The 26724-nt window shown below is 51.9% G+C and overlaps 1 pseudogene; it reads left to right on the top strand.

Moving 5' to 3' along the window:
- The window catches only part of LOC141996306 (zinc finger protein RFP-like), a 35903-nt pseudogene extending 9507 nt beyond the window's left edge, over window positions 1–26396 (top strand).
- Window positions 26397–26724: the final 328 nt, after the last annotated feature.

The following is a 26724-nucleotide window of genomic DNA, read 5'->3' as shown; positions in this document are numbered from 1 at the left end:
TCCTCCTGGAAGTCGCAACTCAACACTGCGTGGAAGAGCCCGTCTCGTTCCAAGGTTGTCTTTTGCAGAAATCGTGGCCTAGGCCTTCGGGCTAAACCTGTTCTGGATTGGTACACGTTTCCCTTCTGAGATGGCCTAAGGTGGGAGTGGAACCCTCTCCAATTGTGAGAGGGCAGTGTGGGGACTTTTTAGGGACCACGGAATCCTGTTGTGGGCAGCTCACTCCACTGCGGCACTTCCCGTATTTGGTCAAATCCCCTCTCGGGGTGGTCCTACAGAGCTGACACCCACTTCAATTGGTAGAGGACAGAGGGAGGAGTTCTCAGAGGGGAGATACAACCCCCTTCTGCATGGGTCACCCTGCCCCGCAACGTCCCCTGATTGGTCAAATGCAGTCAAAGGCAAGCTCTGCTTGATGAGTTTACAGAGGGGACTATGTGGGAAGAATTTACTGTAAGATTCCCCGCATCTTCTGAATGGGATTTAGGTTCTGCCCTCTTTAAAGGAAGGAAAAATCCTGACAGGTGATCCTATGGGGCTGAAACCCACTGTGATGAGTTAGTAATCTGTCCTCTTCACCACTCTAGGATGGAGTCTGGGGTGCAAGCTCTGGGATGGAGTTTGGGTGCTGGGTGCAGGCTCCAGGCTGGGGCACAGGGTGGGGGTGCAGGATGGGTGGAGGGGTGCAGGCTCTGGGAGGGAGTTTGGGGATGGGAGGGGCTGCGGAGGGAGGGGATGCAGGCTCTGGAACGGAGTTTGGTTGTAGGCTCTGGGCTGGGGTAAGGGGTGGGTGTGTAGGTGGGAGTTCGGGTGCAGGAGGGGGTGTGTGGGAAGGGGGTGGGGGTGCAGGCTGTGGGATGGAGTTTGGGTGCTGGGTGCAGGCTCTGGGCTGGGGCAGGGAGAACCGCAATTAACTCCAAAAAATTAATCACAATTAAAAAAATTAAAACTGCAATTAATCATGATTAATTTTTTAATTGTGATTTTTTTAGTTATGATTGATCACACTGTTAAACATTGAATACCAATTGAAATTTATTAAAGATTTTGGGGTGTTTTTCTACTTTTTTCAAATATATTGATGTCCATTACAACACAGAATACAGGGCTCCCTTTCTAGGATGATTCTTTACAAATATTTACACTGTCAAAGTAATAAAAGAAAGAGCCTTTTTCAGTTCCCCTCATAAAAGTGCTGCAGTGCAAGCTCTTGACCCTGAAAGTGCAACTTACAAATGTAGATTTTTTGTTTTGTTCCAGAACTGCACTCAAAAGGAAAACAGTGTAAACGTTTAGAGCCTACAAGGCCACCGGACACTGAGAAAAGGCGTTCGCATGGCACTTTTGTAGCCAGCATTGCATGGTAGTTATGTGCCAGGGATGCTAAACATTCGTATGCCCCTGCATGCTTTTGCCACCATTCCAGAGGACATGCTTCCATGCTGATGATACTCGTTAAAAAAAAGTAATGTGTGAATTAAATCGGTGACTCAGCTCCTTGGGGGAGAATTGTCTGTCTCCTGCTCTGTTTTACCTGCACTCTGCCACAGATTTCATCTCCTAGCCATCTCGGATGATGACCCAACACGTGGTGTTCGTTTTAAGAACACTTTCACTGCAGATCTGACAAAAGGCGAAGAAGGACCAATGTGAGATTTCTAAAGATAGCCACAGGACTTGACCCAAGATTTAAGAGTCTGAAATTGGACTCCAAAATTTGAGCGGGATGAGGTGTGGCGCATGCTTTCAGAAGTCTGAAAAGAGCAACACTCCAGTGTGGAAACGACAAGATCCAAACCACCGAACAAGAAAATCAACCTTCCGCTGGTGACATCTCAATCTGTCATCAGCACGGACGCATGACCTCTGGAATGGTGGTTGAAACGCGAAGGGACGTATGATTCTTCAGCACATCTGGCCTGTCAATATCCTGCGATGCCAGCTACAACAGTGCCCTGTGAATGCCTGGTCTCCCTTTTAGGTGACACTGTAAACGAGAAGTGGGCAACATGAGCTCCTGCAAATGTCAACAAACCTGTTTGTCTGAGCGACTGGCTGAACAAGTAGTAGGACTGAGTGGGCTTGTGGCCTTTCAAGTTTTTCATCGTTTTATCTTTGAATGCAGTTATTCCACTTCTGTTTGTTAGCCGATGGCCAGGGATGTTTGGTGAGGTGCCAGCTATGCCCATTTATACCATCCGTGACTTTAACCGCTAGGACACACTGTCCCTTCGCGGCGGGCAGCCCGGGCTAGGCTGACGGATGCCCCAAGGTCCTAACCACCCCTGACTTTAACTGCTAGAGCTCAGAGCTCCTTCGCAGCGGGCAGTCAGGATTGACTGACAGGTGCCCCAATGGCAGCACTAAGAGCCTCTCCACACCCGTGACTTTAACTGCTAGAGCTCAGAGCTCCTTCGCAGCGGGCAGTCAGGATTGACTGACAGGCGCCCCAAGAGTTTGCCCCGTGGAGGCGGCACAACTCAACGCTAGGCTCTTAGTACTCTCACCTAATGGCCAGGCTTTATAGCCAAAACGGCTGAGGTTCTTTAATTGTGTTGGCTGCTTCACAGTAAACCAGAGAAACAAGTCAGGCTTATGCAAAAATGGTTACCAATATTTATTAAACTAGATTCTAATCATGTGGTTACAAAATTGCTAGTGCCTACTTATTTAAATGTAGAGATGTTACACACACAAACAAGTTACGAAACTGAAGCCACAACCCCAAAGAAAGAAAACAAAGTATAGAGCTCTATTTCAAAATATGTGTACACTAAAGATAGGAGATCAGGTGTGGGTGCTTCTTACCCTCCTTGCATCTCTCGATTCCAGCGGTGCCAAGCCAGGATCGGTCACTCAATTCCGCGGAAAGACGAATAAGGGACAAGGCTTAGGGACCCTCTTAGCTGCAGAAGCCTTGGGAGGCTGTCACTTATCTGACCAGCAGATAGATAGTGAAAAGCACTCAAAAATCATGGTGCTGTAGGTCCCCTACTTATACCTCTGTACTCCTTTATTCTCTTTCTCCTTTCTATGCTAAATTGGGGCTGGTCTGTCGGGGTGATGCCAGCTCTCGCAAGAGTAGTTCACACTTGCAAGGGAGAAACAATAAGTTTCGACTACTGGACACTTCTTTTATCAGGGTAAATATTTTCCCACCTAGGATGTTGGTGTGTGTGCATCATGCTGTTTTAGTAGGGGCTAAGAGCCATGTCTGTCACAGCGCCTCTGCCTGCTGTGAGCCCAATCGTTGTATACGTTCCCAGAGGCACACAGCTTCAAAGGCTGTGCTGGAGTGCCCTGGTGTTTTGGCTCCCGTGTGTTTCCAGCAATGCTGGTCTGAGAGGGGGGGCTGGCTGTCTGGCTACACTGTTACGTGTGAAAAATGCAGATTTTTCTTCCCCATAATTACAGCACTTACTCCTCGACGACATTTGCTGACTGGCTTTAGCAAGAATCATGAAAAATGGGCCTTCACACAGTTAGCACTGACTGTCAGCCCCTGCCATGTCGTGATACCGTTCAAAGCCCCATACACTGGTTTGAGGAAGGTATTTTAGTGCTTGTAGGCCCGGAATGTATTCAGCTGATTTTTAGAGCCTGTTAGACTTTTGGTACGTTTTTCAAAAGCATCTGTTTAAAATAATGTAGGTCTGGGATCGGGCACCTGACAACACAGATGGGGGCCTAGTGGGTTGTTCAAAACAGGTTAGGCACCAGGGGCTAGCTCCACAAAAATATTGAGGTGGGCTTGGCTGCTACTTTCACTTTAGCTACCTAAATCTGACACTGAGATGCTGCTGATCCTCAACCCCCCCCAGCTATGGCCTAAATGTAAGGGGACTGTTGCCCCCTTACTAACAGTCAGAGGGGGTGTTTTGGTTGGCTAGCTCCCAGTCCTAAAAGGGGGAAGGGTCGATGGGAAACCAGGACCCTGAGACTGATAGTCCCAAGGAACAATGGGGAGAGGCCAACACACCAGGTCAGCCTGAATGACAGGGCGAGAAGGCTAATGAGGGAGTCGGGAGGCCAGGGGGGTCCCGTCCTCCGTGTGAGCTGGATTTGCCTGGGTCAGACAGACAGAGTGGGGCCGAGCTAAGGAGAAAGCAGGGGCCCGAGCTGAGCTGGGGAGCGGAGCTGTGCCAATCCAGGGGGACCAGTAAAGCAGCCCAGAGAGAGCAGACCTGTCCTGGGAGCAACCAGAGCCAGAGGGGCCAGAGAAGCAGCCCAGGGAGCGGGAGGCAGAGCAGCAGCCGGGCAGAGACCGAGTGGTGGGGCTGGGGCGGGAGCCGTCCGGAGGTGGATGCGGTGAGCAGCTGGGGAGAGCGAGGGGGACCCTGGGGAGCGGGCCCCGCACAGGGAGACGTCTCAGCCCAGAGGCTCTGCAGGCCAGGCTTGGATCGTAACCCCGACAGGGCGGGGGCGACACTGGGCAGAAGGGTCCTGCCACTTAGCGCCTGAGAGCGTGTGGCCACCACCAGAGCAAGCGTCCGACCCGCAGCATCCCTGCAGCACGGCCAGGGCCGGAGAAGGGGCCTGGGACTCACAAGGAACAGACTGTGAACTGCCCTGACGTTCCAGAGACGCTGTTTGTGATGTTCCCTGCCACAGAGCGGGGTGATGCGTTTCCTTTCACCTTTCCCATTATTCCTTATTCTTTTTAAAATTAATTGTTGATTAAATAACTTGCATTTTCTTTAAATTGTATGTACTGGTCAGTGGGTCAGGGAAGCGCCCAGTGCAGAGAGTACCCCAGAGTGGGGACACCCTAGCCCCTGTCCTAGGTGACCACCGCAGGGTTGGGGGTCGAGCCCCCCAGGACTCCTGGGCCCAGCCTGGTTGGGGTTACGAGGACTCTGCCAGACAGGAGAGTGGGAGGGGAGTCCTCGAGGGCAGGGAGCCCACTGGGTAAAGGCAGTGGGAGCGAGGACTCAGATCCTTTCGCTAGTCCACTTCACCGGGGTCATGCAGAAGCCAGGAAATTTCCCCACAAGAGCGGGACTATTCCCCCGCTTACAGGAAGAAGGAGGTGCCTGAAAGTAGGACCCACAAAACCCAGCGTGCGAGGCATCTCCACACCGACGCTAACCAACGGGAAAGGCCGATGGGAGGAGTGTGCCCTGAGCCCCACCCCTCTCTGGATCTCAGGTTACGAGGTCTGGCTTGGAGAGAGGTACCTCCCCTGGCTCCCTCCCGCCCAGCTTTCCCCCACCCCCTGCCCTACCCTGCCCTGCCCCGGCCGTACCTGGTTCCAGCCCGGCCCTGCCGCGGGGTGGGACCAATACTGCTGCCAATGCCATCCCGAGGGGGGTGCGGGCCCGGGGCAAACCCCCCTCTGCCCCAGACCCCGCCCCACTCCACCCCTTCCCCCAAGACCCTGCCTCCTTCCGCCCCTGAAGCAGCAAGATTAATCCCATACATTGGATTAATTGTGACTTATTTGCCAGATTTGAAAAGAGACCAAAAGGACCTGAGTCTCCTCGCTGTCGATAGCCCCCCGCTTGGTCAACCAGCACTGAGACGCTGAGGGGCGGATGGCTGAGAGGTCTCACCAGAGGTCCCACAGGACGGCCCAGGTCACCATCAGAGCGGATCGCTCTCAGATCCAGACCCACCTCTTTGTGAGGACCTCCCGCGATGAGAGCAACCCCCCCCCCCTTGCCCACCCTCCACACACACACCCCTCCTTGGTAGAGAGAGGGAAACAGGGAAAAAAGAAGCAAGAGAAGAGGAGAAAGGAGGGAGGAAAGAGGAAAAGGGAAACCAAAAAGCATAAACCCCAAGGTCCCCAATGTTTCCAAGCATCAAAGTGCTCGGTAGGAAATCAAATTCTGCCCCCTTAAGCCAGTGTTTTCTGTGCTGAGAATTCTGCCTGCAGCAGGTGCATCAGACCCAACAGGTTCCAAACCTCTCGGAGCCTCCGACCTTGTCCAAGGGAAGTTCGTTTAAGGGCACAACCAGGGGTAGGAAAGGAGAAAACTCCAGAGAGGCTCCTCCTCATGCTATGACGTGAATCCTAATTCTCTCCCCGTCCTCGAGGGGAGACCTGGCGAAGGAGACGTGCGGCTGCAAAGCCGGGGGGGTCTCAGCGACTGCCCTGGCCCTGCACCTCGGCCCTGCCCCGCTGAAGTCGGGGTCTCTCTGTGAGGTCACCCCCTCCCCACCACCTTTGCCCAATGGGCTGAGGTCCTGCAAAAGGCCTTTGTGATGTCACTGCCCCCCCTATCCCTCCCCTCCCAGCTGATGTCCTGCCCCTGCCCAGCCTCTGTGGAGCTTGGAGTTGTTGCCCCCGGATCTCTGCACTCAATGACTGGTGAGTCGGGGGATGGAGCCGGCTATAAATAAAATACCAGTTTTTCATAAATTAGTCGACTTAAGGCCAGAAGGGACCATTGGAGCATCTAATATGACGCCCTGCATCTCCCAGCCCTCCTGTGTATCACAAGAGCTGCTTTTTGATGAAAGCACCTTCCCGAAAGGCATCTAGTCTTCACTGGAAGACATCAAGAGATGGAGAATCCATCACTTCTCTTGACAGTTTGTTCCAGTGATGAGTCGCCCTCCCTCTTACAAATCTCTGCCTTGTTCTAAGGAGAATTTTTCTGATTTCTACTTCCAGACATTTGTTCTTGTTTTGCCTTTCTTTGCAAGACTAAAGAGCCCTTTAAATACTTGGTGTTTTCTCTCAGCGAAGGCACTTGCAGGCTGCCATCAGCTCACCTCTCCATCTTTCTAAAACCTAAACAGACTGAGTTTTTCAATCCCTCCTTATAAGTCTTCTCCATCCCTCAATGTGGCTCTTTTCTGCACCCTCTCCAGTTTTTTTAACATTATTTTTGAAATGTGGACACCAGAACGGGATGCAGTATTCCAGTGTCAGTCTCACCACTGCTGAATCACCTCCCTTTCCATCCTCTCTTTATCTATCCATGGATGGCGTCACGGACTCACAGGACTTGTGCTCTCTCTCAGCCTCGTACAGTCCTTGGGAGGAACCCCCTTCAGTGTGACAGCCCTTCTCGGACATCCACTCTCTCGAGGGTTAAGCCGTAGGCCCTTCCGCCTCCTGGAACCCCTCTTCTCTGAGCCTTGAGCATGCCTGTCTGCCGTGGGCCCCCTCAGGGAGTCCCCTCACTCTGGACCCCTGGGGCCTCTACTCCCAGAGGGAAGAACGCAACCCCGATCTTGAGATTGCCGTGACTCTCAGCCAGCGTAAAAGAGAGGGGTTTATTGAGCATCTGAACACAGCACAGGAAACTCTCAGGGCCTCAGGCCTAACCTCCCTCAGCACAGTCCATCTAGGTCTCTCCTGCACCCGTGTGGGCTCTGGCTGCTTTCTCTCCCCAGTCCAGAAGCCCCCTCCTTCCAGCTAAGCGTCCGATATCAGCTTCCCACAAGCCTGTGTCCTTTGTCTTCTGTCCCAGGTGAACAGGCTGCCTGGGTCTCCTCTATCTCAGCCTCTCCTCTCCTCCCTCTTTTCTTTCCCCCAGGCTGGAAGCAGTCACCGGGTCTTCTCTGCTCAGCCCATTGTCCTACTACTGGCCCGACCTGGCTGTGACTTCCAAGCTGGGCCTCCCGCTCACCAGTCGCTGGGGTATCCATTCTCCAGGCCTTTGCCTGAGGGCCCAACTGACAGGCGAGATCACCGCTGGTCCTCTGTAACAACAAACGACCTCTCCCACCAGTGCCACCTCGTTAAACAAACAGCACCCAGGGAAACTGAGTCCCACACGCGGCATGCAAACCATTGAAAAACCAAGAAAATCCCCCCGTCATCACCGATGGCTTTGGCCCTGTTCCCCACAGCATCGCACCGGGAGCGGATGTTGAGCGGCTCGCCCGGTATGACACCTAAATCCTTGACAGAGTCACGGCTTCCTGGAGTACAGTTCCCCCTCGGTGGCCTGCCTGCTCTGTCCTGCTGCCCCCTCCCACTGCGCCAAGAGGGGACCTGGTGACTGGAGCTGCTGTGGTTGTGTGAGAGCGCCGGGCTGAGACCAAAGGGCACCTCCGTTCTGGAACAGAGGGGTCTGGCCGGTAGGCGCAATCGCCCCCGGTTTGGGGCACAGAAGGGGCTGTGGCTGGCAGCAGCTTGAAGCCCGTCCCCCAGCTGCGCTAGGCACTATTTGAATGAATGCAACGTCTGTGTTACATACGGGCTCCGGGTGCTCGGTCGGAAGCACTGAACTGCCTCAGAGTTCTCTGTTTGCAAGGTCGGTGCCAGGAGATTAGAGAGACAAGGCGGGGAGGGATCTCTTTCATTCTCCAACTTCTGCTGGGGAGAGACCAGCCTTCGAGCTCCGCAGAGCTCGTCCTCAGGCCCTGGTCTCTCTCCCCAACAGAAGCGGGTCCAATAAACCATATGACCTCCCCGGCCTGGTCTCTCGGTGTTTTCTGCTCCCACGGGCGTGGCTGGGAAGGGCCACAGGGCTCAGCAGGCTCAGGGAGAAACCTCAGCCCCACTGGAGACAGGAGGGGAACAAACCTCACAATCCGTGTGGTCACTGCAGGTCTGTGCATCTGCCCACTCCTCCCTCAGTGGCAGTCTGTGGGGGAGGTCTAGGGTGGCCAGAGGTCCCGATTTTAGAGGCACAGTCCCGATTTTTGGGTCTTTTTCTTATATAGTCTCCTATTACCTCCCACCCCCGTCCCGATTTTTCACACTTGCTGTCTGGTCACCCGAGGGAGGTCTGGCAGCCCCCTCCCCAGCCACAGTCCGTGCGTGCCCAGCAGTCTGTGCATGTCACAGCAGCCCCCCGCTCACTCCCACTTGGAGCCCAGATCGGGGAGGGCTGGGCCTCTGGTTTGTTTGATCCCTGAAGGGTTTTCTGGGCACTAACTGGGACCCCAAGTTTCTCCTAATTTGAGGAAATCCCTGTGAAAACTCACCTTTTCCGGGGGTCTGTTTCACACCCTCCGCCAGAGACGTTCCCCATTCTTTCTCCAGTTCAGCTGGCAGCAGGTCTCGTGCGAGGGGCGGGGGAGAGCTGAGATTTCAGGCTGCCGTGTTATGGCGGGATTGCTGCGATTAACTGGCTGAACGTGCTAATTCTGAGGACGAAACAGGGAAAGGGGCAGAGATCGAGAGTCAGGGAGTGAAATGGAGAAAATACAGGAAGCATTTCGAGCAAGGGCGAAGTGCAATGACCAGAATCCAGAATATTCTCTGCACCCCTTGTCTAACTCTGGGCCCGATTCTCTTCCGCATTGACGGCCCTTTCCCTGTCTCCGGCCGCGTCTGGAGGGCTTTATGCCCTGTCCAGCCCCTTCACACTGCCAGGAAGGGAGAGGTGTGATGGAATCTTCGCCCAAACAGGAACCAGGCCCTGTGTCACCTTCATCCTGGGTTTCAGATGACCCCGAGAAGTTGGGGGGCCACCGGCGCCTAGAGCATGGCCCTGCCACAGAGGCCCCGCCCCTGGTCATCCTCTTCCCCCGAGGCCCCGCCCACCCACTGTTCACTCCTCTGGCCCCCGAGGTCCCCCTACCTGCCCCTCGCTCCTCTCCGCCTCTTCCCCCAAGACTCCACTCACCCCCTGCTTGCTTCTCTCTGCCCCTTTCCCTGAAGGGGGGCTACCGGGGGGCCATGGGGCCAGGCACCCGTCCCTTTTCTCTGTCTTCGGTGAGCGGGGGGCAGTGGGGTCCTTGGGGAAGGAGGTGGAGCAGGACAGGAAGAGGCACGAGAAGACAGGGCTGCGGGGGAAAAGGCCGAGGGGGGGTGGGGCACAGGTTTTGGGGGAAGAGGCGGAGGGGGGATGGGAAGAGGCAGAGCAAGAGCAGGGCATCGGGCTAAGAGGCAGAGGGGAGCGGGGTGCAGGCGGGGCCCCCACTTCTCTGGAGCTTCGCTTCCGGCCCTCGAAAGATGACCACGGGCCCACGGGCCTCCGGAGGGGAGACCCGCCCCACATCCCCAGCGTTTCCCCCCCGCATGGACGGCCTTTTGGGGGAGGCTCAGCCTCCCCTGGCCTCTGATACGGGCTGCCCGTGCTCAGCTCCTTCCACGCGCTGGAGAGGAGCAGCACCCAGGGGTGGGGCTGAGCCGGGGGGTGCTGGGTGAGGGGCAGAGGCCTCGGGAGCTGAGACCGCAGGGACACAGCGTGAGGCACCATCCCAGGCATCCCCATGAAAGGAGCAGAACAGGGTTTCCTTGGGGTGGGGAGTGTATGGAGAGCATCCCAGGGTCGGTGGAGATGTATTGCCCTGGTGAGCAAGTGTGGCTAAAACACAGGCCTCGCTGCGAGCGGGATTTGAACCTGCGCAGGGAAACCCGATTGGATTTCGAGTCCAACGCCTTAACCGCTCGGCCCTCACAGCTGTGAGTGACGTGACCCCCTCAGGCCCGAGAAACTGGTAAATAATCACAGTGCCCAGGCCTGAAGTCCTCTGAAACACAGAATTCAAACAGGAAACCTGGCTCCCAAAGCAGAGGGGGATTTGGGGTTCTCGTTGCTTAGCCATGTGGTTAAACATCAAACCAACCCTCTCCCGTGGGGCCTGTAATTGTTGCTATCCCCACTGTAAAGGGAGACAGGGAGAGGTTCACTGACCTGACCAAGGCCACGCAGGGAGTTAGAGCCCAGCTCTGCCCCTCCCTGATTTATCCTCCCCTGTCCTGACTGTCTCGCTCGATTCACCTGTTTTTATTGTCTCTTGTCTCTCTTTATAAACAGGACTAAGCCATGACTGGACTGTCAGACGGGAGAATGGGACACGGCTCCCTTCACTTGGACCCTGGATTTCTCATTCCTTCAGAGAAACTTCTCAGTGGAAAAATGAATCACATTCAAATGACTACAGATTATGAACAGTTTGTAATTTTTGTTGCCTTGGAACACGGCTCTCCCCCCCCGCCCCAGCCTCTTCCCCTGAGTCAGGAATTATGGTTTATTGGTTCACTCTGATTTGTTTCAGTTTTATGTTCGCATCTATTGCAACTAATTGGTCAGAATCTGTCACTTCCAAAAGTCCCAGACGCGTGTCTCAGTTTCCCCACCTAGCTCCCTTCTCGGTACCTTTGATTTTCCTCAGAGTCTCCTGGTTTGTTGGCTCCAATAACCAGGTCTGATTTCCAGGTCAGGAGACGTGTCCTCCAGCTGCTGGAACTTTCCTTTTTCACATCAAGAAAGAAACAGGTTTTTTCCCAATAATCATGATTTATTTTATTTTTGTATTTTACTGTGAATTTCTTGCCACTGAAAAATGCTGAATTGAGGGGCCTGGAGAATGAATCTCTGTGTAGCCAGCCACAGAATAGCTACAGCCCCAGCAATGGCTGGGAAAGCTTCCCTGAGGTGTCCCGTCAATGTGCTTCAGCCCTGATTGACTGAGACCAACTCTGGGGACAGGATGGGAGTTCAGTCCCCGTGGGCAATTCACTCCTCGGCCTCCATGCTTCAGTGACCAATAGATTCCAATGTTCCTGCTGGTCTTTGTTCTGTGGACATCTGCCCACCTGCAACTGGACCGAGATCAACTCCCCTCAAACCAGCTCATTCCTCACCGGTTTCTGAATGGTCATCACGTCCCTGCCCGAAGGCTGTGGCTGCACTGGGGAGTTTACAGTGGCAGTCTCTAGTGGAGCCGCTGGAAGCCGACGGGAGGGAGCTCTCCACCCTCAACGAGCAGCCATAGCCATGTTGGCAGGAGAAGCTCTCCCAGCACCATAGCACTGTCCACACCGGCACTTAGGTCAGTGTAACTTGTGTCACTCGGGGGGTGGCTTATTCACACCCCTGAGCCACATACGTTCTACCGACACAAGGGGGAGTGTAGACGCAGCCTTAGCAGAGAAGCGATTAAGAAAACCGCTTTAGTTTTGGAGGAAATGCAGGAACCCCAGGTTTGTAATAAACCAAAGGAGATTCCGACCCCACGAGTCACCTTCCCCACTTTGCAGCTGTGCCCTGGGACAGTTGTTTTGTCTCAGCCTGTGGCCAGAATAATGAGGTGTGAAGGGGAAGGAGCCAGGCACCTGTCTATGGTGCTTCTGACATCCTAGAGGGGAGAAAGGAGAAAAGACGCTCAGTCCCCCATGCCACTCACACAGGGGGTGGGAACTTTGGTGGTAATTGAAAGAGAATCAAGGGGCTCAAAGAGAGACAAAGGTGTTAACGTCACCCTGTCACTGTCCAACATTAAACAGGTGAAACAAGGCTTGCCGTTTGGGCTGCTGGACAGAACAAGCCTTCAGGCTGAAAAGTGACATCGTTTCTCGCAATTTCAGCAAAACCCCAAATCAAACAAACCCCCACAACAACAGGCACCTGAAAAGTCCTGCCCCTGACTTCACCTTTCCAAGGTCTTCTCCGCACTCTCTCCCGCCCCAAGTGAGAATCCTACACCTTGAGAAACAAACCAAATTCAGACCCTAATGCAGCTCTCCCTCTGCAGGATGTTGGAGAAAACACAGGTGAAAAAAACTTCCAAGGTAAGCTGCAAACGCAGCCTTGGTCGAAATTTGAAGCCGGGATCTCTTGCTTGGTAAAGGAGACTCATGCCCGAGTCCAACAAACCCTTTGGGAACTCGAAGGAAGCCGCATCCCACAGGAGTTTCCAAAGACAAACCACCAGCCACACACCCAGGCAGAAGAAGCCTGGACATGGGAAGGGGCAGCAGCAAACACACCCTGGGGGAGGGCTTGTCCGGGAGCTGCAGCCAGGCCCCTTGGCACCCAAAGTGAGAATCAGACCCTTACAACAACAAGCCACATTTGGCCATTGCTGAAATTGTCAGGCCTCAGAACTTTGGGCCAGAAACCAACAGCCAAATCTAGCTTTAAAACTCAACCACTTGGAAATGGCACTTCCAGCGTGGCACCAGACCGCAGGCGACCGTCTGTGTGTGTCCGGTTGGCTGCCGGCAGGTAGAGTCCAGGGCCTGCATCTTCGCTTCCCACAGCGGGAGATTTTGAGACCCTGACGATTAGGGGAAGGACAGGCAGGCCGTGGCCACGCTTGCAGATGCACGGTGCTGTGAGTTAAACCTGCCTTCTACAGCCGCGCAGGGGGAGCGCTGCAGCCTGTCCACACTGGCAGCTGCCAGCCCGCTGTCCTGGCCACGTTTGCCGCTGCAGTGGGAGGGGCGCATTGGGGCAGCCATCCCAGCGTTCCCGTGGCTGCAACGTGCTTTTCCAACGGGGGTGGGGTGGAGTGTGACAGGGAGCGTGGGGGGAGAGAGAGTGGGTTTGGGGGGCTGAGAGTGTGTCAGCGTGCTGTCTTGTAAGTCCAGACCTCCCTCCCTCCCTCCCCCGCCTCTCTCTCACTCACTGAAAGCAAACGGCCGTTCTTTCCTTTTTTCTCATAGACGAGAGAAGCAGCCGCTCGCTGAAATGGACCCCAACCCCGCCTCGCCGTCGCCTCGCTCTGCAAGCAAACAGGAGCGGCCGGCGCTCCAAACGGAGCCCCCCGCCTGCCTCTCACTCATTCAAAGCCAACGGGAGCCGTGTGTGTGTGTTTGATAAGCAGCCCCCGAAACGGAGCTTTGAAATGGCACGGCCACGTCCGGAGTTCACAACCGAACAAGAGAGGACGCGTCAGTTAAAAGGATTATGGGGAGTTTCCGGAGGTCAATCAGTGCCTAATAACCTTACTCCCCGTTTCCACTGGAGCTGGAGCGTCTCAGCCGATGCGGAACAGCTGTTAATCCTCTCGGGGAGGTGGAGTACCAGGAGCGCTCCAGCCAGGGAGTCAGAGCGCTCTACGGGCCTGGCCAGTGTGGACGGGAGTAAGGTAGAGCGCTCTGGGAGGCTTTATTGCGGTGTAACATGCAAGTGTAGCCAAAGCCGTAGATAAAAACCCAAAGAAAGTATCAAGAGTTCTCCTTCCTGGCTGAGCTGGGTGTGCTGTCCAGGTCACGGATGGTCATTCTGGGGCGGGAGGTGGGGCTGGTCCAGTTTGGGGGGGTTGTTCTGGGGCAGGATGTGGGTCTCAGATATTTGGAGGATTGGCCCAGAGCCCAGTCTTTTGGGGGCACAGCTGGTGGTCCTGATCCTACTCTGTCTGCCTCTCTTCTGGCAGAGAAGGCCAAGCCAGGCGAGCTTGGCCTTCAATCAAAGTTGGCATATTCCCATGCAAAGTTTTGATTTAATCAAAATAACATTTTCCAGCAGAAAAATTGTTCCATTAGAATTTTTTTTTTGACCAGCTCTAATTTGTATACGTGAGTGAGTAAAGGACAAGGGAAGTCGCAGGGCAATGGGGTATCTACGCCACGGATTTCTGGGTTAACAAAGGGAGGAGTTAGTCTCAGTTTGGACTCATCACACTTAGTTCAAAGCTACTCTGAAGTCCACAAAAACCAGAGAATACGAGACTGTGCCCAGAAAGGAAATGCCCAATGACTAAGCCAAGTTCAGTCACAATTTCTGCAGAGCCTGCATCACCCAGTGCTGGGAGAGCTTGGATACAGAGGTCTCCTGCCCTCAGTGCAGAGAGGTCTTTCCCCAGAGGAATCTCAGACTTAACAAGAAGCTCAGGAATGTTGCAGAAGCAGTCAGAGAATTGAGGTTGCAGTCAGCGAAGGAACCAGAAGCAGAGACATTGTATGAGAAACACAAAGAGCCTCTGAAACTTTTCTTCAAAAAGGATAAAATCCTCATCTGTGTCGTGTGTGACAAATCCAAGGAGCACAGAGATCACTCTGTGATTTCTGCAGAGGAGGTTGCTGCTGAAGAATTCAAGGTAGGAATTTACTGACTAATCATCATTTTTATAGCTAGAGCCTTGGGAAACTCACCTGCTCTGCCCCTCCCACCACATCCCAGAGACACAAACTCCCTTTCATTGCTTCTCCCCTCTTGGGGCCGAGGACGCAGTAGGATGCTGCTGGGGCTGTCCTCTGGGCACACATCCCCATCACGCTTTCCCTGCAGAACTCCTCACGCAGGCAGGAAGGGAGCCCCACCCTCATGAGACTTAGCGGGGGCACTGAAGTGGTGCTCCCATCCTACAGACCCGAGCAAGTCTGTTTGATAAAATCAGGGGTGAGATTGCAGGAAGCAGGGACTGGGTGGGAGGGAGCAGCACAGCAATAGGGCGCTGTAGCAGGGTCACCGCTTCCAGCGTGCCCCCTCATGGCCCAGGGTGGCTCTGCAGAGGCCCTGCCTCAGTTTCCCTCTGAGGTTCCCAGAAATAATCCACAAAGGGTTGTGGTCAATTACACCCCTGCTCTCCCAGCAGGGACTCCCAGGACTTTTTGGCTGGAGTTTGGCCTTATCACCATGAAGAAGATCCAAGGCCTCCTCTGCCTTTTACACAGACCTCCTCCCTCTGGCCATCCATAGGCCTCTGTTTTGGCTACCCCAGGCCTGATTGGAGCACATAACCCACCTGTGACGGGTTCAGTCACAGAGACCCCCTCGAGACGGTCACTCGATGTGCTGGGGATACCACTGAGAACAACCCCCCTGCCAGAAAAGGTACCCCTTCACTCCTGTCTTGCTGAGTTAAGACACTCCACTCAGCTCCAGCACAGACCAAGGGGTTGGGCCACACCCCCCTGCAGTTTACTGAGACGGAGATTCACTCAGCCCAGGGGCTTCTCAGTTAACAGGGACTTTCCCAGCACACAAGATTCAGTCTTTCTGGGAGACTAAACCCAAAATAAATCTGTTTTACTCTGTATAATGCTTATACAGGGTAAAATCATAAATTGTCTGCCCCCTATAACACTGATAGAGAGAGATGCACAGCTGTTTGCTCCCCCCAGGTATTAATCACTTACTCTGGGTTTATTAATAAACAAAAGTGATTTGATTAAGTATAAAAAGTAGGATTTAAATGGTTTCAAGTAGTAACAGACAGAACAAGGAAGGTCACAAAAGTAAAATAAAACAAATTCACAAGTCTAAGCCTAAGACGTTAAGAAACTGATTACAGGTAATATCTCACCCTCAAAGATGTTCCAATAAGCATACTTCACAGACTGGATTCTTTCCTAGCCTGGGCCCAATCCTTTTCAGACCAAAGCTGTAGTTTATGGCCTGGGTCCAGCAACCTTGAGCCAGCTGAAGACAAAAGGGTGGGGCTGCAGGACCTTTTATATTCTCTTTCTTGTAGGCGGAAATTCCTTTGTTCCTTTGCAAAATCACAGCAACAGTATGGAGTTTGTAGCCACATGGGCAAGTCACATGTCCATGAAAGAGTCAGCTTTTTGCAGGCTGACGCCATTGTTTACATGTTAGTTTGAATGTTCCCAGGAAAGCTCAGGTGTGGACTGGCGTCTCCCAACGCCCATTGTTAGTTAAATGTTTGCTGATGGGCCACTCATCAGCACACACAGAGAAATACAAGTTTATATCTTATTTCCCTAAATTCAGACATAGAAAAGATACATGCAAACAAATAGGATGAATCTATTCAGTAGATCATAACCTTTGCAAAGATATGTTACATGGCATATTTAGCATAAAGCAAATTCCAGTTATGTCATATTTATATTCATCAGCATATGTTCATAAACATATGGAGTGCAATGTCACACCACCCACTCCTGGTCACTGGTCCTTCTTCATTGTCCCCACCTGCGTAGGAGAGCTGTCTATGTCACAGGTAGGGCTGAGACCCATCTCCCTTTCAAGGGCCAGCCACCCTGTGACCAGCATTGTCAACTGTCCACATCTCCTAGGGCCACAGCCAGAGAGTCCCCATCCTGCGGATATCCGTTTGGGAATTTGGGCCATAGATTTCAGTGTGCAAGCCTTGTGCCCATACAATTTTCTGTGTTGACATTCATAACAATATTTAATAGAATGCACTGGTTTCCCATTGCAGTAGCATCTACGAGTCCCAGTGAGGGATTAGGGCCCTCTTGTGCCAGGCACTGTACAGACAAGTTAACCAAAGGGAGCTCACAGTCTAAAACCAGGACCATGTGCAGCAGGTGGATAAAGAAACAGACTGGGGTGGGAGTGGGGGACTCGTAAGGATGGCTGAGTATATTAGCGATCTCGATAGTCCGTTTGCTGCCCGTTTCCTCGGTGCAGCGTGTAAGTGCCCATACTTTTCAATCTAGAGTGTTTCAGGTGCTTGAATGGCAGCAGGCAGGAGGGGGAGTCCACGGCCCAGTCTCCCCTCCCTGCTGGGGGCTTGGCAGGGAGGTCAGAATCGGGCTGAGGGTGCTGATACCCTCTTGGCACTGGTTCCCAAATGGTGGGTTGTGACCTGCCAGAGGGTCATGGGAAGGTGGTAGATGAGTGGTGGGCTTGGTGCACAGGTGAGATCCTTGGGGGGGAGGAATTGCAGAGCTGAGGCCACCCTACACTCAGCCGCAGTGGTGACTCCTGTCCCACGGGGCTGGGTCCAGCTCTCCACAGAGGGAGTTATGGCCAGAAAGAACCCCGTGGGCAGACTCCAGCATGAAGCTTCTTGTCCCGTCTGTCTGGAGTATTTCAGAAAACCTGTCACTCTGGAGCGGGGGCACAATTTCTGCTGAGCCTGCATCATCCAGTGCTGAGAGAAATCAGGTATAGCCATCACCTACCCTCAGTGTAGACAAACTGTGAGCAGAGAAACCCCAGGCCGAAGAGGCAGCTGGCAGCTGTCATAGAAATAACCAAACAACTGAGTTTACAGGTAATAAAGGATGCAGGAGGGGAGAGGGTGTGTGGGGAACACCAGGAGCCTCTCAAGCTGTTCTGTGAGGAGGATCAAAGTCCCATTTGCCTAGCGTGTGACAGATCCCGGGCTCACCGAGATCACACAGTCGTTCCCATTGAGGAGGCTGCAGAGGAGTACAAGGTAAGGAATTGCTGTCAAGTTTAATGAGTTATAGCTTTGGGTTTTAATTACCAGTTAATTTAATCACATGTTGACAGTCACAGGTATAACAGCATCATTCTGCTTTGTAAAGCCTTCACTGTATGAGAGATGCTGTAAAGGGTAAATGATGTGGCAGTGTGGCAAGCCGGGCAAGAGATGGAGACTTTACATACAGATGTTTGATGTGGCATCTTTTATCTGAAATCCCGAATCCTTTTCGAAACTGGCTCCCACTGGTGAAATAAGGGAATTTTCTACAGAACTGAAGCTGTTAAATGATCAGTGAGGTTTAAATCACCAGAGCTGCAGGCCAGTCTGTGTGAGAGTGCTGCCCTCAGGCTGCAGAAGGGGGAGTTACATGCTGTGGTTATTGCTGATTTGTATCATAGTATTTATTATTATTTACTTACATACAGACCTCAGACAAGATCCGACCTCTACTGTCCTGGGCCCTGCACAAAACCCAGTGAGGGACAATCCCTGGCCTGTTTATAGTCTAAGTAGATAAGACAGACAGAAGGTGGGAGGGGAAACTGAGGCACAACAAGGGGATGGGGCTTGTCCAAGGTTACTGAGCAGCTCAGTGGCAGAGCTGGGAATAGACCCCAGGTCTCCCAACGCCCAGTCCAGTACCCTAATCACTAGGTCACGCTGCCTCCACAGCAGTGATGAAGTGTGGCCATTAGGAGGGAACAACACCTTGATAAAGGTCCTAGGCCCAGCAAGGAGATGACGTTTCTCCTTGGGATTCTGAATTCCCACGTTGCTGGTCTGCGCTAGAGGAGCTCGCTGGGCTGAACACGGGGTGGCCCCTGAGCACCTTGAGCTCCTGCACAAGAGGGCTCCAGGCAGTGCAGGTCCCTGTCAGATCTCTTTGGGATCGAACTTGATTGCAGCAAAGCTAACCCCCGGGTGGGGCTGCCCCGCATCAGTCTGAGGGACCAGCCACAGTGGCTCCATTAGTCCTCACGCTGCTCTCCCACGGTGCAGCATTTTGACACCCCAGAACCCGCTGCTGCTGGCAGCTTTGCTGGGAGCTGTGGAATAGCTGCCCAGGCGGCATTGCCATGGGAAGGGCTCAGGACAGCGCTCGGGCCAAGCCCCACCGTCCTCAACAAAACCCAGAACGTCTAATGGGGTTTGCCCTAGTGCTACGACCAGTTCCGTCCAGCCAGTCCCATCCACGAGGCTTGAGAGCTTACAGTCAGTGGGAGTTGGGCTCCGCTGAGAATCCCAGCCCAGATTTCTCACCCTGCAGGCTTCTGGGATTGCTGTCACTTGGTTAGTTAAACCTTCTCCAAAACAGGTTGTTTCACACCGTGAAAGAACAATGCAAGGGTGTGACCCCAGTTTCATGGTGGTGTAAATCAGGGGAGACACAAAGTCAAATACAAACCTCTCCAGCTCCATTAATATTAATATGACTTAAAGTCCTTGGTCTCGCTGATATCATAACCCTGCTTGGTTGTCCTGTCATCAATACAGTCAGTTGTTTGTTTGTTTGTTTGTTTTTGTTAAGGGTTGAAAAGGTTCCCCCCCCCAGCCACACACACACTCTGATCTATCAAAATAAAAATCAAACCACCCAAAACATTTCCATTTGTTCAGGAAAAGATCCAGGCCCATTTGCAGACTCTGAGGGAGGAGAGAGAAAAGTTTCTGGGCTTTAAAGTGACTGGAGAGAAGAGGAGCCAGGAGTATCTGGTAGGTGCCCGTCATTTTTCACCTGCATTTGTAATGAGCTGGATGGAGGCCGTTCAGTCCTGGGTAAAGCAGAATTCAGTTAAGTGGGGAATAATCACTAGTGAATCAAAACGAGTTGTTTTAGCAGGAACTACTGCTCAGGCTTACACCTTAAACTATTGTTCTTATCTACTGTGTATTAACGACTGTTAGTTTAATTAAACTCACTTTATAGGGAACAATTTACATTGATGAACTAACCGAATTTTGAATTAGAAAATCCAATGCACTCGAACATAAACCCCAGGGATACATGTTCACTTCTCAGTTTTCAGCCTCTCTAAGCCCAGAGTTTGGAGGAAAAGTTCTTTGTTTACTGTTTTGTGTTGCAGCCTAAATAAAAACAGGTATTCCTTGGTGCAGTGTGTTGGTTTCTTAATTGAACAATTATCCCTCTGCTCCTCTCTGGTTTACAGTCCCTTTGTGCTCATTTCCCTCTTCCTGTCATTCGCCTTGTACACCTTAGGCCACGGTAAGGATTTCTTGTTTTACAGTCCTAGCTGTTTTCTTATTTTCACTACAGCTCGCTTCCTCCTTATTTCTTAAGTCTGTTTCTCTTTAATTACACTTTATCCTTTATTACACCATATTTCCTTCATATCTCCTTCTTACGTTACTTTTCCCATAGTTTTTCGAACAATGCTTTTTGAATAATTTCTTATGTTGCAAAGGCCTTGTCCACACTACGTAGCTTTCAGTGACATGGCCACGTCAACACAGCTGTGTCACCACAAGTCGGGCAGCGTGGCCGCTGTTTGTTGGCTCCTTTGCCGACAAAATACTCCCCCCCCACGAGCGCCGTTCGCGTTTGTGACAGGAGAGCGCTCCTGCCGACAGCATGCTGTTCACACTGGCACTTGCTGCAACAAAACGTTTGTCTCCCGCCCGGGGGAGAGGGTTTAGCACCTCTGAAAGACAAAAAATTTAGTCATTCAATTGCCAGTGTGGACATAGCCTTAGAAACTCCAGCTGTTTTTCCTCTTGTTTAACTGTACTGTTCTTCCTTTTACTTTCCCTCTTTTCCCCGCCTGCCATTGTCTTTCCTCTTACTGTCCCTTTGGTGGGTCCCCTACTGTTCCGATTACCCTCGTCTTTCCTGTTCCTCCTGAACTGGGCTTCAGCTCTGTTCCTGGCGCCCCCGCGACGATGCATCTCAGCCACTGTGGTCCCTATCCACGGGCTCCCCACTTACTGCGTCCCTTCTTTTGTGGTGCCAGGCGCTGCCGGGCTCGCTGCTGGCCTCTCTCTCTCTCCCAGCACTGGGAAGCCTCCCTCCAGACTCCACCAGCTGTTTCTGCCGCTCACAGCAGCACTCCAGGGGGAGTGGCCGCCTCCCCCCACCCCCGCTGTTTTTTTCCCTTTTATTTCCCCCCAAAAAACATAGGTGCTGGAACTAGGGGTTCTGGGGGTGCTGCCCCTGGGCTTGAAGGAGTGGTAACAACACAAATACATGGCTTCCGCCTTCAGCACCCCCCTATAAAGAGAATTTCAGCACCACTGCCCAAAAACTGTCCCCAGGCTTGAGCTCACCCCACCTCAGTGGTCCTGGAATACTTGGCGTTCTCGAGACTTCTCCCGGAGCAGCTGGTTTGGGCTCCCCTTCAAAAAAAAAATTCTAAATCCCATGAGGCTGCCTCTGAGCCACAACCTGGCAGTGCTGCGTCCATTGCCCAGCAGCCTCCGGTACTGGTGGGGCTTTACACACTGACGTGAGGCGTGAGGTGTGTCTGTAGGTAGAGTCCTCTGTGGCCTTGGGGAGAGTGAGCGTTTGTCAGTTGATCCCTGATCCTGGGACACTGTGTGGGTGTGTGTACGTGCAGGTGCACACACACCTCCCTATGGGGGGGCCTGAAAAACCCTCTCCCTAGAGAAGGGTAACATCTTCCTCTTCAGAGTCTATCATTTCATTTCAATCAGTGAATCAATTTCCAGCTTTTGTGGCTTCGATGAAAATCTTCCCAAGGTGAACTGAACGTATCCAGTGCAGCGCTCGATGCCTGAGTCTGTACGTTTTTATTGAATTGTTTCTTTCTTTTCTTCTCTGTCAAGGTAATTCTGTGGAGATCTGGGAACCTAACAGAACTTTCCATTGTCTGGATTTTTTTAAACGGGGGGCGGGGAATTGGGTAGAACCAAAAATGAACTTTTAAAAAATTTTGAGCAGATAAAAAAAAATATTTTTTCTTGGACAAATGACATCTTTCACTTTGATAAACTCAAAATGTTTTGTTTCGATCTGGACCATTTTTTAAAATGATATAATTATATTAACCATAAGGAAATTTTCAAATAAATTTATTTCAAATAAAAAAAATCAAGCTATTTTCTTAAGAAATAGTTGAAATAAATGTCTTGATTTTTTCAAGATTTTTATTTATTTTTTACCAAACAGCAAATTTACATGAACTCATGAAACATTTCAGAGGCGACAAAACTGCATTTTCCCTGAAGAAAAGTTTAGTGCAAAAAAATTTCTCCCAGATCTAGTGCTGAGTCCTGAATCCCGCTGCCTTGGGGTCTCCATCTCTGAGGTCCCTGATAACGCACTATCCTGACCGGGTCACACATGGAAATATCTCTGTAAGAGAGATAGAGGCCAAATGGGAAGGTGTGAGAAAATCCTCTCCCTCGTGGGATACAGGGCATAGTCTCCCACAAGGTATAGTCAAGTGTTTGATGTCTTAGAATTGGAAAAGAAAGTCTCCCTCCTGCACACTCAGCACTCCATGCAAGGACCCCAGGCTCCGTCCATGTCCCTGACCAGCCCTTTCCCTCCTGCTTTACAGAAACAGACCCAGGCGGAGAGGCAGAAGATTGCATGTCAATTTCAGCAACTGCGGCAGTTCCTGGAGGAACAAGAGCGACTCCTGCTGGCCCAGCTGGACCAGTTGGACAAGGAGATTGTGAACATACAGCATGACTATTTCCCTAAACTTTCTAAGAAGATTTCCCATCTCAGTGAGCTGATCAGTGAGATGGAGGGGAAGGGTCAGGAGTCAGCGAGTGAATTCCTGCAGGTGAGACCAAGTCAGAGAAACATCCCAGATCCCAAACAAAGGGACAGGACTGCTCCTGAATCCTGGACACTGGGGTCAAGCGGTCAGAGAGGACAGCATAACTCAGTGTGTGCATTGCACAAATGTGAGTTACAATTGTTCTTTCAAGAGATAGAGACACTTTTATATTAGAAATGGAAAAGCCTCATTAGCTCAGTGTATCCATGACCCTTGTCCTTTTTACCCTATATCTGCAAAATCCCTTCCCTGAGATCCCAAGTGTGTGACTCAGGTAGGACTGAGATTCTCTCTCTCTCTCTGTCTGTCTTTTCTAGGACATTGGAAGCACCTTGAGCAGGGACGTGGCTCTTTCTCACTCCCACACATACCTCTTATGCTGGAAAAAAGCTTGGAAACCATGTTAACACCACATCTCCCCAGGGTCACACAGCAAAATGGGTGGGGCAGGGTCACATTTTGGATACCAATCTCTGATTAACTTAATCCTGAGAGTCTCACCTTTTTATAGAAGAGTCTGGGATTATCTATTGAATTGGATGCTACATCCCTGGGGGACTTGCTGGCTCAGGATTCTGGGGACGGAATAGGAGTGCTGAGGTACTGGTTACCATAGGCACCCATGGGAAAAAATTAGCGGGTTCTCTGCACCCACTGACAACCAAGGTCCCCATGCCCCCCCTGAGCGCGCCACGTCCATGCTCCTCCCCCTCCCTCCCAGCGCTTCCCTGCCACCGGCCCGCCACCAAACAGCTGTTTGGCGGCACTTAGGATGCTCCAGGAGGGAGGGGGACACGGCATGCTTGGGGGAGGAGGCGGAGAAGAGGTGGGACGGGGGTGGGGACTTGGAGGAAGGGGGTGGAATGGGGGCAGGGTGGGAAAAGGCAGGACAGGGACATGGCCAGGGTGGGGTGGGGGTCCAGCACCACCAGGCAGAGGGGAAGTCAGCACCTATGCTGGTTACAATTTAACCCAGGTCTGCTGCGATAAAGAGAGATCCCACCTGTTTGGAGACCAGTGTGGAATGAGCTGGGTAGGGGGGAGTTGGTGTATCAGTCTAGTTCCTAATGGACAGATTTCTACCGCTCTCTAGCACTGGAATCTCCTATCCATCAGAAGCATAGAGGCCAGGGAGTGAATTGGCCATGGAGACTCAATTCCCCTTTTAACAAGAAATTATAACGTATCACTAAATGAAATATAAGAATGTGAATTTTTTTCTTTCCAGGTGTGAGAAGAGGAAGCTCCAGAAGTCAGTGGAGATTTCTCCTGAACTGGAAAAGGGGCTCAGCAATTTCTCCCAGAAATATATTGCTCTTAGGGAGACGCTGAGGATGTTCAAAGGTACTAAGACAGGACCTAGGAAGGGAAAGTGGAATATGCCTCTGAGACTGGGAGGAGATGGGCTCTGGCCAATTAGATGACATATCTATTTAATAAAATGTGGAAAGTAGAGAAATTGAGCAGATGTAGCAGGGGCCCAGGCACCAGGATGTTTCAAATTAATTCATGATTTACCAAAGGTCACAACATTAAGGTCCAAATTTAGCCAAATGGCCTAAATTGTGCCCCCTGAGTTTATCTCTCCCAGTTACAGAGCTGGCAAAGCCTATCGGGCCCAATGAATCCGGGGTGATTCTCTAGCTGGATCTCAGGACTTCCCTAGCCTGTGCCAAGGTCTGCACTGCCCTCTGAAGCCACTAAATAGGGGAGTCACAGATTGGCCTTCTCTATCCCTTTGCCAGTTCAGGATGAATTTGGCCCATTGAGTTGACCCTCTTCCATCTCAAATTTCCCCGCTTATAAAATAATTGTATCATTATTCATATTTCAGTCTATGGAGGGGAAAGGGCCCCATTGTGCTGAGCTCTGCAGAGTGCTGAGTAAATAGACCCAAAAAGTTTACAATTCAGAGCCCTGACTGCAAATTCTTAACATCCCATGAATGTCAAAGAGACCAAAGTGTGCAAAGCTACTTTTGCCCTAAACTTTTTGCAGGATCTGGGTCTAAGTTATGGCAAAATGCAAGTGGTGAATGAGACAAACCAGCTGGGGTTGGGGGGTGGATGATGAGGGGAAAGGATATCTCTCCTCGAGATTGCATCTCCCAGGTGTGGCTTAATGACAGTTGATTCCATTGCTGTGAGACGTCTGAATAAAAGAGGAAAAAGGAGGTTTCAGACTAGTTGATATTGATATTAAAGCCCTAAGTGTGTGTCTGTGCCTCGGTTTGTTTTTTGGTTGTAATTAAAAGACAGTTATATTGGTTTAGAATAAGAATGCGGTTACACATACGACAGCGTGAAAGCTCATCTTTCTTATCCTTTGCCCCTCCAACCACTCTGCCATCTGAACTGCAGACAAAAAGAGAGAAATCCCTAGGGTCACGCAGACTGGGTGAGATTTCAGCTGGAGACTATCTTTAAATTATGAGAAAATTCCCACAAAAATATGTTAATAAAATCAACCAAACCGACACCGGTCATGCCATACACAGCCCTAAAAATAAAAGCATGTCATGCTAAGGAGATCCCAAGCTGAAGTCAGACAAACAATCCTGAAGCCAATTGCCAACCTTAGTGCTGAGTTCGTGCCCACGCCAATGATCAGAAACACTCGCACTGACCAACATCCAAACACCTGAACACTGATCCTGGCATTTTCATAGGCATTCGTTGACCTTTTTAATATTATATTCAGAGTGATGAACAGAAAAACCTCTCCCCTGAGGGCTGACACATCCCTCTCCTTTGCCCTTTCTCCAATATCCTCCCTTTCCTGTGGGCAGGGCTGGGCTCTCCCATTGGAGCTGCTCACTGCTTCCTGGATTGGGGAGGTGCTCTCCCTCTGAAGCTGCCCGCTCTCGCCTCCCCCCACACCCCCCGCCTTCTCTCTGGGCTGGGAATGGGGGTACCCCACCATCTCCTACTCTCTGGTCCGGAGCGGCTCTTCCCCAATGCTGCACCTTCCTCTCTGTTCCCCGGCCTGGGAGTGGAGGCTACATTAGGGGAAGGAGCTTCCCTCTGAGGTTTAAAGCTGGTACCTGCCTCCCTTGCTCCCTCCTCACGAAAAGCTTCTGAGACCTTCCTTGCTGTGTCTGTGCTGCTGGGAATGGAGCAGCCCCAGCAGAGGGAGCTGGGAGCTGAAGTCTCTGCAAACAAAGGAGAAACTAAAGAAGCAGGTCCCATTAAACACAGTGAGGAACTGCAGTGAGAGATCTGCTCAGTCTCAGGTGCCCAAGACAGAAGCAGCTCCCTGGGATCCAGGCTGTCCCAGCCAGACCAGGGCTGCTGGGGAGCGTGAAACATGGCACCACCAGCCCCCAGGACTGAGCTCTGCCCCTCACGCTCTGATTCTCTCTCTCCAGCAAATGTGACTCTGGATCCAGACACAGCTCATCCCCGACTGATCGTGTCTGAGGATCGGAAAAGTGTGAGCTATAGTTACACCCGGCAGGATCTGCCCAACAATCCTGAGAGATTTGATACTAGAGTCTGTGTGCTGGGCTGCGAGGGATTCACCTCGGGGAGACATTACTGGGAGGTGGAGGTGAAGGATGAGGGAACCTGGGCTGTGGGGGTGGCCAGAGAGTCTGTGTGGAGGAAGGGAGGGAGAACCCGTAACCCTGAGGACAGGATCTGGGCTGTGGATTGGTATATGAATACGTTCTGCGCTGTCTCCTCCTCTGAGACGCCTCTGTCCCTGAGTCGTGATCTCAGGTTTATCCGGGTTTCTGTGGACTATGAACAGGGGCAAGTGATATTTGCCAATGCTGATAATGATGACCCAATCTTCACTTTCCCAACAATCTCTTTCGATGGGGAGAGAATCTATCCCTGGTTCTGGGTGGGGCAGAGATCCCAGTTCAGCCTGTGTCCCTGAGACATGGTGGGAGCATAGTGCACTGGGGATCCTGAAATCAGCCTCTCCAGCATCAGACACACCAGTCTCTAGTACTCTTGTATTCCTGCAGACTTTCTATCATGTCGTCTCCATGACCCCAGAAGTTCCATGGGGTCTGGACTGACAAACCATAGGGAGCAGGGAGTGATTGAGATGGAGAAGCCAATCTCATTGCCCCAGGATTGTGCAGCCTGTTTGTCACTGTCCTCTATGGTCAAGAGGACTGTGGGGATCCTGGGTCAGACATGGGGGAAATAGCCCACTAGGAATGAAAAATTGGCTCCTCTAGATGCCGTCATCCTAATCT

Source organism: Natator depressus, chromosome 11 (assembly GCF_965152275.1).
Source record: "Natator depressus isolate rNatDep1 chromosome 11, rNatDep2.hap1, whole genome shotgun sequence".
Taxonomy (NCBI): domain Eukaryota; kingdom Metazoa; phylum Chordata; order Testudines; family Cheloniidae; genus Natator; species Natator depressus.
Note: the sequence above shows the minus strand (reverse complement) of the source record. Positions and strands in the feature narration are given on the sequence as shown.